The sequence below is a fragment of the Haliotis asinina genome, chromosome 3 (assembly GCF_037392515.1).
Source record: "Haliotis asinina isolate JCU_RB_2024 chromosome 3, JCU_Hal_asi_v2, whole genome shotgun sequence".
NCBI classification, from domain to species: domain Eukaryota; kingdom Metazoa; phylum Mollusca; class Gastropoda; order Lepetellida; family Haliotidae; genus Haliotis; species Haliotis asinina.
Genome location: NC_090282.1, coordinates 61,054,990 through 61,066,730, shown reverse-complemented (window position 1 = coordinate 61,066,730; position 11,741 = coordinate 61,054,990). Strand labels below are relative to the sequence as shown.

Genomic DNA, 11,741 nt, shown 5'->3' with positions numbered 1-11,741 from the left:
AACTGAAGATGTCGTTTTCTTTCACAGGAGTACACTTGAGCACATTAGCTGTCTTGGAGGCGATGTTACTTGTCTGACGTATCTTCTTGGTTGTGGCAATCTGTTCACCTGCAGCTCTTTTTAAAGACCTATGACGCTTTTCTTTAGCATCCGCTCTCTCCACAACACTTTGTTGTTCTGAAGTCATCTGCAGTTCGATTTTAGGTTCTTCCGGTTGAGAAACAGATCGGTGAGATGGAATAACTTTAGGGGGAGCTTTTCCATTCACAACAGGAGAAGTACTTGTCATGTGTTTCTTGAAGTAATTCTGCCATTTGCTATAATCTGGGATATACAGAGGGAGGGAATCCATGTTCAGTCAGCAAAGGGATAACGTCTCAAGTGAAGTGTTGCATAAGTCTGCTCTTTCAAGAATGACAGTGGTCTTCCACTGCTCGCTTTTATACAGATTTCAATGTCAGGTGACTCTTTGACCATCACATGGATATTGTATTCATTAGCAAAGGAAAAGTTGGGTCCATTCCTCAGATCAATGCGTCTTAACAGTGGTAACTGGGTATTACCCACCAGTGAACTATCGCACAGGTTACACAGTATATCTACATAAGGATCGTTCACATGAGTGAGGTCTATCTTTCCAAAGTTTAACTCGGATAAAGACACGACCCAAAATCCATCAAACAGCAGTCTTTGATTGAGCTTAATGCGAAAATGATAAGGGCTGTTATCCTTGAAATAAGAATTTTTTGTGTCAGAACTCTTGAGAAACACATATTTCTCCATCATAGGTTTTTCAGTTGACTTTCTTCCACATATGAATCAAAAGAACTAGGCCAACCTAACCAACGAACCAAAACATACGTTTTTCCTCTCATGCGTTTCTTCTTTAAGATCTTTTCCACTTGCCACTCAATATCGTCTCCTTTGTTAACCTTTTGCAGTTCGGCAGTGTAAAAACTCCCTTTAATAAGTTCACCATGAAAATCTTTAATTCTGTACAGAGGTATGTCTTGTTTCTTGAAACGTTCTGTTACTTTGAAAAGTTCTTCCGTCCACTTCAGATCAAGTTCTTTGCTGAACGGTTTCCTCAGGTATGGGATGCGAACAAGATCACCAACTTTATATCTGTATTTCTTTATCACTTGACCTTTTTTTTCCTTTGACTTCAACAAGGGTTTGACATACAAGTGTTGCCAAACTTTCAATTCATTGCTTTTATTGACTTGAGCAGGTGATAGAAGGGGTAAAGACGAATGTGGGGTGTTATTGTAGTTGTACACCAAATCAGGTAGAACACTGAGATAATGCTTGGTGTTCTTACGTGTCATGTAACGTGTGATCAACGACTTCAGTGTTCTGTTGAAGCGTTCCACATAATTACTTTTAATGTTTTCGTTGCGTGCAATAGTAATGGTAATATTTTGTTTTTCCAAAAAAGATTTGAACACTCCCTTAAACTCACTACTACCATCTACGCGTACATTTCTTGGTTTTCTTTCTTGAAGTATTTTTTAAAGGCTTTCAACACGGACTCTGGCCTTTTATTTTCCAAAGGAAGGACAAAAGTAAACCTACTCAGTATGTCAATCACGACAAGCAAATACCGGATACCCTCATTTTCTTTGCTGTAGCGTGAAAGATCAGCAAGGTCCACATCCCACATTTCGTCAATGGAATTCACTCTGACTTTCATCCTTTTAAATCTATGCTTGACTGGTTTGTGTAAACTGTAAGGATCTTGGTTGTTGACAAACCATTTCACCTTCCTGAGCTTAACATCAGGTTGAGGTGTTGTCTTCAATACCCGTCGGAGTTTGGACGGACCATAGTAGGCTCCTGGATTGTGAGGGTCATAATAATACTTTTCTAATGCTTTTTCGTGCCTCTCTAACAATACCCTGTTCATCTTTTGTGAACTCACACACGTACTGAATGAAACCAGTTGTAACAGGCAATATATAACATGAAGGTACGAATACGAAGGAACATATGCTTTAATTAATAGAATTCATTCATGTATACATTCACAATTATTGAAAGCGATTTTCTAACAACAGCATCTTAACCACACGTTGCTTCAGATCATGAAGCCACTCTGATGTTTTAAAATGAGTGTCCCGAAAGTCTTTGCAGCGGTATGAAACTATGTTCACGTAATTCAGAGATGTGTCATCACTAAATACTTGCAACCATTTATCAATCACGTGTTCATAATTTATTTCACTCATGGCCGTCATGAAAAGACCATCAACGTGATCCTGTTCTAGCATGTGCTTACACGTGTGCACCAGTTCTCCCTCAGGTTCAAACATACATCCAAAACACAAATCACAGGATAACCGTCTAAGAATCTTAGCCAGTTCCAAAGTGTAACACAAAGTGAGAAGATTTTCCGCATGCTTTATGTGATTTCCACTATCAACTTCGTCGACACACAAGAACAGTTTTCTTGTCTTCTTGATGATGATTCTTTTCGTTGACCTAGAATCATCTTGAAACTTTCTCTTAGCATCGTTGACACATTCACTGCGATCTTGAAACCATTCGTTAGATTGCATGACAACTGTTTCGTGCAAGGTGTGTGATGATTGTAGAACTTGCTTCCAGGAATAGAAAGCTGCTTTACCATTCAGTTGACTGTAAACAAGAATTTAACACTTTTCACTCTCAACAACTTTGTCCATAAGCTCTTGTCTGACCTCCATCAAAGCTTTCCCCAACCAGTTTTGTCCCCTCCAGTTAGATGGATTTAATAGCTTGGGACGGTGAAGAGAGAGTCCAACACCCCACCGTCTATCATATGGACTGGCTTCAGCTAATATTTTTGTGGAGGTGTTCATTAATGCATGTCGAAGAGTGGAAGACTGAGTAAACTTAGCCAGGGTAACTTTCTTCACAACATGGTAACTCACAACATCCCATTTGTGTTGAATAAAGTTTTTCACACATCTTCCTAATCTCTTCTGCATAACAGCAGAAGAGGCTCTTAAAATGTGTTCAGCTGTAACCACATCGTCAAACGTAATATTGCCTTCATGTACATATAATACTGCTCAGCACAGTTGAAGATTTTACCATCAACTTCAATCCTAACAGGATAGTGTTGGCTAAATGGTGAAGATTTTGTATAAAAGAATACGAACCGATCTGTAACTCTTGTTCCTATGATGTCTGTTCAGCAAAGGCACACCTTGTCTGTTGCTTGTACTCAGTTGGAATAACATTGCTGTAAGCAGTGATGGATGCGAGCATGCGCACATCTATTGGTGAATTCAAACTATGTCATTGGACAACACACAATAATCACCATCGCTCATTGGTAGATTTATAGACGTAGTGGAACGTGTGTTTTTTAAAAAAAGAATGTGAAAGGGATGACTAATCATGACATGGCACTATTCAAAGGTTTAAGTTTCATCATCCAGTCATGCTACCCCTGGTTTGTTGATTCTATATATAGAGTACACCGTGCACTGGGTATCAACCGGTCATGCCACCCTGTCGTGACTGTTCTGTATAAACAACTTATTTGAATAGACAGCATTCCAATCGTTTTGTAACAAATAACCATCAACTATAGCGTGAAACATCCATTGATAATTTCTCCTTAAACATCATTAACTTCTTTTCATCATGGTGATATTATGTATCACTAGGCTTAATGAAATTGATATGATTAGATAATGACTGTCACGTGTAGCTATTTTTGGGATGAAATGTGGGACAAATGAGGGATGAGGGATGAGGGATGAGGGATAAATGAGGGATGAGGGATTTACGGTCACTGGTTTTATTGTCTTTGCTAATTGGAGCACGAAATGAGGGATGAGGGATGAGGGATGTGGTCATGGGCTATTGTTTTAACTAATTACCGCATTGTTTTACCATTGTTTTGACATAGTTTCTATTGTCTGTGCTGTAGAATGAAATTTATATCTACTGATGTCGGAATCACTCATACACTGATACTGCAAAGGCCTACCGAGTCCCACGATGTTCACTGATGTACGTGTCATGATGTACGTGAATATATAACCCCCGCCCTCCCATAGTTGATCATGTTTATTTGCGTGTTTTAACGACACGTTTGGTCATGGCCATGTACAGCTAGAACAGTCCTCCATTAGTTTGGCTCGTGAATATCACAAGAACATTGGTTTGAGTTATACGCTTGATCGAACTTTGTTTTAAGTAGGAGAAAGTCCTCAACCTCGCTATTATTTTCGCACGTGAAACTTGAACACATTTATGGTAACAGCGTGTGCGTGCATGGTGGGCGATCTGGATGAGGCACCAGGCTCGTTATCTAGCAAGTTTGAGGTGTCGGTATCGAGCCCAACTATACTGACGCTTTAAGTGTTGTCACAACCCCTAGTGTTCAGTACACGACCATGTACGCTTAAAAGAATACAAGAATCCGTTGGCAGATGAAATACGTGCAAACACTTAGTTACGGGTACAGGAATGCGCAGTAAAATTGGACAAAGTACTGTATGCGTCCCAACTGATATATGCTGATATATAGCAATTGTATCATTATTGTGTCAGCTCATTCTATACTTGCTTGTATCTCTATATTTTAACATGGGAGCGACGTTCGTCCATTCATGACTTGTATATTTTCATGAATAAAATATGTTTAAAGAAACAATGCAATGCGCCCGCCCCAAACCCCCAGACACAATACATATTATGAAACTGTGAAAATATAGACTTGCCACATATTCTACACTTGCATGAGTTTTCTTGGACATATTTATGTAATTTTTGGTCTATATGACAGATTATGGATAGCTTATACGTACTACTTACCTTCTATAATCAATACTCTAGTGTTGTACAAGATACCTACTGCAGCGGATACCTTTGTATTACACCAGCTTAGGCTGCATATAAAATTAATTAAACGTTTCTCGGGCACATGTTTTTCAAACGTGACGAGGGCGGTTGGACCTTGTTTTTTAATTTTTGATAGAAAAAAGTGACGAGGGAGGGAAACATTTTTATTTTTTCTCTCTAAGAAATACCGCTTGGAAAGTTTAGCACATGTTAATGAGTTGTAGATTCAGTCCAGCTCGTTCTTACAGACACTGATTCTTATAGTGCACAAATGTATGAAGGGGACGAGGCAAAGTCAGACTTATTATTTTTAAAATGACAATAAAAACTTGTTACGCTCACAAATAATATTTCACTTTTTTTATATAGCCTTAAAACATCAACATGTCTGGTTCAGTGCATATCTAATGCCCAAGCTGATACCAATGGATCAGCCCAGAAGAATCAATTAGACAAATGGTTATGTTTATTCAGTATATTTATTACAAGTTCAAAAGAGATATAAGATGAAAGTAAGTAAGAAATAGTAAATAATAAATATGGTACTATGTTCATCATGACCATTCGTGACATATTAAGCACAGCGTTTCCACAGAATTTACAAAAGAAAATATTTGTATCTCTAGCATGTGTTACTAATGGCCATTATCATTATAACTGATCGTGTACATTCTTGACGCTTTAAGCACTGGATGTATATGTGAGTCTGATACAAGAGTTGACCCCTTCATCTTGTGAGGAGATTTACAAAGGTAAACATATCATGGATTTGAATGAATATTGGCGGTTATGTCTGCTTACGGTTTGGTGAAATTGCATTAAAGTACAAGTATAAAAGCAGCACTTTCAAAATTTAATAGTGAGTGCTGATAAGGCGGAGGCATGTTCTACTTTCCAACTGAGAAATGAATGCGTGTGATATGCGTCTCTCTCTCTCTCTCTCTCTCTCTCTCTCGTTTTTGAGGCTGAGTGAACTTGGCGTTCCCGTAAAATATCTACGGAATGCCTGAATACATTGTGGAGATCAGTTCCGTAGCCCTACTATTGGACAATATTTATTTAAAAAGACATTCGAGAACCAAAAATATAATATTGCGATAATAAAATACGAGACAGAGCCCAGTTCAGTGTAGCGCTTGTCCTCCGGGGGCACAAGGGCTTGTAACCGGTGTACAAGCAATCTACCAATCACAGCGCGTCTTGCAAAGCGGGGAAGGAAATTATCCAGTCGTGTATATTGTACCACAATATACACGACGTCGTGTAAGACGATTGGTCCAGTCGTGTATGTTGTACCACTATGTACACGTCGTGTATACAGGTTACACAACACCAAATGTTTTCCCATAGACTTCTATAGTAACCTTATATTTTTTTTAAAAATATCCAGGCTATCAACAGCCATTCCATGTACACATGGGCACTGTCTGGCCTCTAAACTACAATAAAACACAAGTTGTGGCCAACTTGTCCGGCACATTTGCCAAGCACAGGAAGCGGAACACATCAACCCCCAGCTCCGCACCGAATGTCACCTACTTCAAAATATAGGTACACACATAAGCATAACCCATGGTGATAAAAATGACAGCACTAAATACTTAAAATTGTGGTCAGTTTTAATAACAGGGTGGATGTGCTTTTAAAACACATACACATCTTACACTATTTCATCCAATCACAGCTGTCACAGGCCTCTGTCCGTTTGAGTTGTTTCCATACGGTCCTCGCTCGGGCAGCATGTGATATTGATATAGTGTAGTGGAACCTGTAGAAAAAATGGTCTGCATCTGCACAAGGCCAATCTGTGATTTATGTACTGTACATACATGAAACTTCTCAGAAAAAAAATAAAACTGCATGAAACCTCAATATTTTTTTCTGTCCAACATATCTATTATGGCAAAAGAATAAAGAGATTTGCTGCACTGATAGAGGTGTAAGAGTTACATCATGTCTACTTCATCAAAGCTTTGCAAAAATGCATTTCTGCTTTCATAGAGAAAGTTTTCAAATCATGTATATACCATGGGAGTTCACTCCTATTTCACAAAAGAAGGGGGTCATGGGTTGATTCCATACATGACTGGGGCTGCCTAGATCATATCAACCCAGAATATATTTTGAACGACCAAAATCATGGACTATAGGCCAGATATTGGGGAGATTTCACATTAAGCAGCTTTAGAATCTTGACATATGTAAGGCTGGTTGATGAAGTTTGTCAAAAAGTACTAAGTGAGGAGATGCATAATGCCTAGCTGTCTGGAACACTGATCAGAGTACCCTGCCGCCTGTTCGTCGATCAAGGCAAATGACCCCTTAAACAGATGAAATCACTTTTTGACCACAGCATGATAGGAACTTATGCTTGACTCTATTGATTCATCAAGCTAAGACTTTTAAAAACTTCCAGGAAATCAAAACTATTTACTGTGAATTGTTTTGAGGTTGTTAGACTGGACAGTTTCATGTATAAGCCAGTTTAGAGGGTACAAAGTGGAAATATCCTCATAATTTTGGAAATTTATTGGTTAACCTGCCCAAAACTGAATATTTCTATTCACAGTTAACAGTATTTGACAGTATCAGCTAAAACCAGTGTTTCTCTGCAATAATTTATGGGTTACTGGGTGACAAGAAGACATATTGTATATGGGTAAACAAGGGAGATAATTTAAAGACATCACACACTCTCATGTCAATAAAATTTCTGGTCAGACCCACTCTACAAGGGTCAATTGTTATTATTTACATCTAATCAACTTCTTGGGTTCATGTACAGCCCTTAATTCATGTCTGGCAAAAAGAAATACTGCACAGTGAGGCATTAAGAGATCATGGTCAGAAACTTCCAATGGATGACGACGACCGAGTGGGGGAAGTTACCAGTCAGACATTGTGGTGTTTTAACTGGACTGGGGTACTTAAATGTACTGTACGTACCTACATATCCAAGTACTGCAACTGCTACAAGGTGGTAAGACATATCGAAGAAAAGGGCGTGTGCTTGATTAGACGCAGTCAACAACAGACTTCAGACCGGCTTGTCGAAATACCACATTGTATGTGAAGGCTTCTGTTTCTGCTGTATGTGTGCATACACACCTCCCCATTCATCAACAGGCATTCTGCAAGCTGAAAATAATGTTGCTATTACATTAAATGTCAAATCATAAAATCCAAAACAGCAATGAGACAGTTGCAGATAAAACAAAAAATAATTTTGAAAGTCATATGTGTTAAAAAGGGGGATTTTTTTTAAAATAAGGAAAGAAAATTAAGTTGATTCACATGCAAAATGGGTCAGACAGACAGAACTGACCATATGCTTCAATGTTTACATTTAAAACAAGGGTTTGTGACATGTTCTGCTGTGCAATGAACATATTTCATGATTTTCTTATCATTTAACTTTAATTTGACCCTCAGGGGATAACCTCAGACACTCACATTGTTATAATAGTGTTGATTTTGGCTTACTTTGTTGTCAAATTCATCAGTTCCAACAAATTTAGAAGCAGGTAACCATTAATCAAAGGTAGAACTCACCATAGGGGTCTATTACCACTGTTTGGCCTCAAAACGAAGCAACGTTCATATTCACAACACTAGAACAATCTATTCCATTCAATACAGCCCCATCTTTACTCCCATTACCTTTAAATTTGCCTCCACATTCATACTGACTTGTTTCCATGGTGAAATAAACACAGGAAAGCATGTAAAGTATGAATTACTGAAATGTGCTCGAACCCTACAGGTTACACAACACCAAATGTTTTCCCATAGACTTCTATAGTAACCTTATATTTTTTTTAAAAATATCCAGGCTATCAACAGCCATTCCATGTACACATGGGCACTGTCTGGCCTCTAAACTACAATAAAACACAAGTTGTGGCCAACTTGTCCGGCACATTTGCCAAGCACAGGAAGCGGAACACATCAACCCCCAGCTCCGCACCGAATGTCACCTACTTCAAAATATAGGTACACACATAAGCATAACCCATGGTGATAAAAATGACAGCACTAAATACTTAAAATTGTGGTCAGTTTTAATAACAGGGTGGATGTGCTTTTAAAACACATACACATCTTACACTATTTCATCCAATCACAGCTGTCACAGGCCTCTGTCCGTTTGAGTTGTTTCCATACGGTCCTCGCTCGGGCAGCATGTGATATTGATATAGTGTAGTGGAACCTGTAGAAAAAATGGTCTGCATCTGCACAAGGCCAATCTGTGATTTATGTACTGTACATACATGAAACTTCTCAGAAAAAAAATAAAACTGCATGAAACCTCAATATTTTTTTCTGTCCAACATATCTATTATGGCAAAAGAATAAAGAGATTTGCTGCACTGATAGAGGTGTAAGAGTTACATCATGTCTACTTCATCAAAGCTTTGCAAAAATGCATTTCTGCTTTCATAGAGAAAGTTTTCAAATCATGTATATACCATGGGAGTTCACTCCTATTTCACAAAAGAAGGGGGTCATGGGTTGATTCCATACATGACTGGGGCTGCCTAGATCATATCAACCCAGAATATATTTTGAACGACCAAAATCATGGACTATAGGCCAGATATTGGGGAGATTTCACATTAAGCAGCTTTAGAATCTTGACATATGTAAGGCTGGTTGATGAAGTTTGTCAAAAAGTACTAAGTGAGGAGATGCATAATGCCTAGCTGTCTGGAACACTGATCAGAGTACCCTGCCGCCTGTTCGTCGATCAAGGCAAATGACCCCTTAAACAGATGAAATCACTTTTTGACCACAGCATGATAGGAACTTATGCTTGACTCTATTGATTCATCAAGCTAAGACTTTTAAAAACTTCCAGGAAATCAAAACTATTTACTGTGAATTGTTTTGAGGTTGTTAGACTGGACAGTTTCATGTATAAGCCAGTTTAGAGGGTACAAAGTGGAAATATCCTCATAATTTTGGAAATTTATTGGTTAACCTGCCCAAAACTGAATATTTCTATTCACAGTTAACAGTATTTGACAGTATCAGCTAAAACCAGTGTTTCTCTGCAATAATTTATGGGTTACTGGGTGACAAGAAGACATATTGTATATGGGTAAACAAGGGAGATAATTTAAAGACATCACACACTCTCATGTCAATAAAATTTCTGGTCAGACCCACTCTACAAGGGTCAATTGTTATTATTTACATCTAATCAACTTCTTGGGTTCATGTACAGCCCTTAATTCATGTCTGGCAAAAAGAAATACTGCACAGTGAGGCATTAAGAGATCATGGTCAGAAACTTCCAATGGATGACGACGACCGAGTGGGGGAAGTTACCAGTCAGACATTGTGGTGTTTTAACTGGACTGGGGTACTTAAATGTACTGTACGTACCTACATATCCAAGTACTGCAACTGCTACAAGGTGGTAAGACATATCGAAGAAAAGGGCGTGTGCTTGATTAGACGCAGTCAACAACAGACTTCAGACCGGCTTGTCGAAATACCACATTGTATGTGAAGGCTTCTGTTTCTGCTGTATGTGTGCATACACACCTCCCCATTCATCAACAGGCATTCTGCAAGCTGAAAATAATGTTGCTATTACATTAAATGTCAAATCATAAAATCCAAAACAGCAATGAGACAGTTGCAGATAAAACAAAAAATAATTTTGAAAGTCATATGTGTTAAAAAGGGGGATTTTTTTTAAAATAAGGAAAGAAAATTAAGTTGATTCACATGCAAAATGGGTCAGACAGACAGAACTGACCATATGCTTCAATGTTTACATTTAAAACAAGGGTTTGTGACATGTTCTGCTGTGCAATGAACATATTTCATGATTTTCTTATCATTTAACTTTAATTTGACCCTCAGGGGATAACCTCAGACACTCACATTGTTATAATAGTGTTGATTTTGGCTTACTTTGTTGTCAAATTCATCAGTTCCAACAAATTTAGAAGCAGGTAACCATTAATCAAAGGTAGAACTCACCATAGGGGTCTATTACCACTGTTTGGCCTCAAAACGAAGCAACGTTCATATTCACAACACTAGAACAATCTATTCCATTCAATACAGCCCCATCTTTACTCCCATTACCTTTAAATTTGCCTCCACATTCATACTGACTTGTTTCCATGGTGAAATAAACACAGGAAAGCATGTAAAGTATGAATTACTGAAATGTGCTCGAACCCTACATGTAGAAAAAATGGTCTGCATCTGCACAAGGCCAATCTGTGATTTATGTACTGTACATACATGAAACTTCTCAGAAAAAAAATAAAACTGCATGAAACCTCAATATTTTTTTCTGTCCAACATATCTATTATGGCAAAAGAATAAAGAGATTTGCTGCACTGATAGAGGTGTAAGAGTTACATCATGTCTACTTCATCAAAGCTTTGCAAAAATGCATTTCTGCTTTCATAGAGAAAGTTTTCAAATCATGTATATACCATGGGAGTTCACTCCTATTTCACAAAAGAAGGGGGTCATGGGTTGATTCCATACATGACTGGGGCTGCCTAGATCATATCAACCCAGAATATATTTTGAACGACCAAAATCATGGACTATAGGCCAGATATTGGGGAGATTTCACATTAAGCAGCTTTAGAATCTTGACATATGTAAGGCTGGTTGATGAAGTTTGTCAAAAAGTACTAAGTGAGGAGATGCATAATGCCTAGCTGTCTGGAACACTGATCAGAGTACCCTGCCGCCTGTTCGTCGATCAAGGCAAATGACCCCTTAAACAGATGAAATCACTTTTTGACCACAGCATGATAGGAACTTATGCTTGACTCTATTGATTCATCAAGCTAAGACTTTTAAAAACTTCCAGGAAATCAAAACTATTTACTGTGAATTGTTTTGAGGTTGTTAGACTGGACAG

The 11,741-nt window shown here is 38.2% G+C and overlaps 1 long non-coding RNA gene across 1 annotated transcript; it reads right to left on the bottom strand.

Moving 5' to 3' along the window:
• Positions 1-8,882: 8,882 nt before the first annotated feature.
• Positions 8,883-10,419, bottom strand: LOC137276961 (uncharacterized). The gene is made up of 2 exons (XR_010956601.1): positions 10,232-10,419; positions 8,883-9,049 (listed from the first exon to the last, which is right to left on the bottom strand). It is a non-coding gene; the product is annotated as an uncharacterized lncRNA (long non-coding RNA).
• Between the last annotated feature and the right edge of the window lie 1,322 nt (positions 10,420-11,741).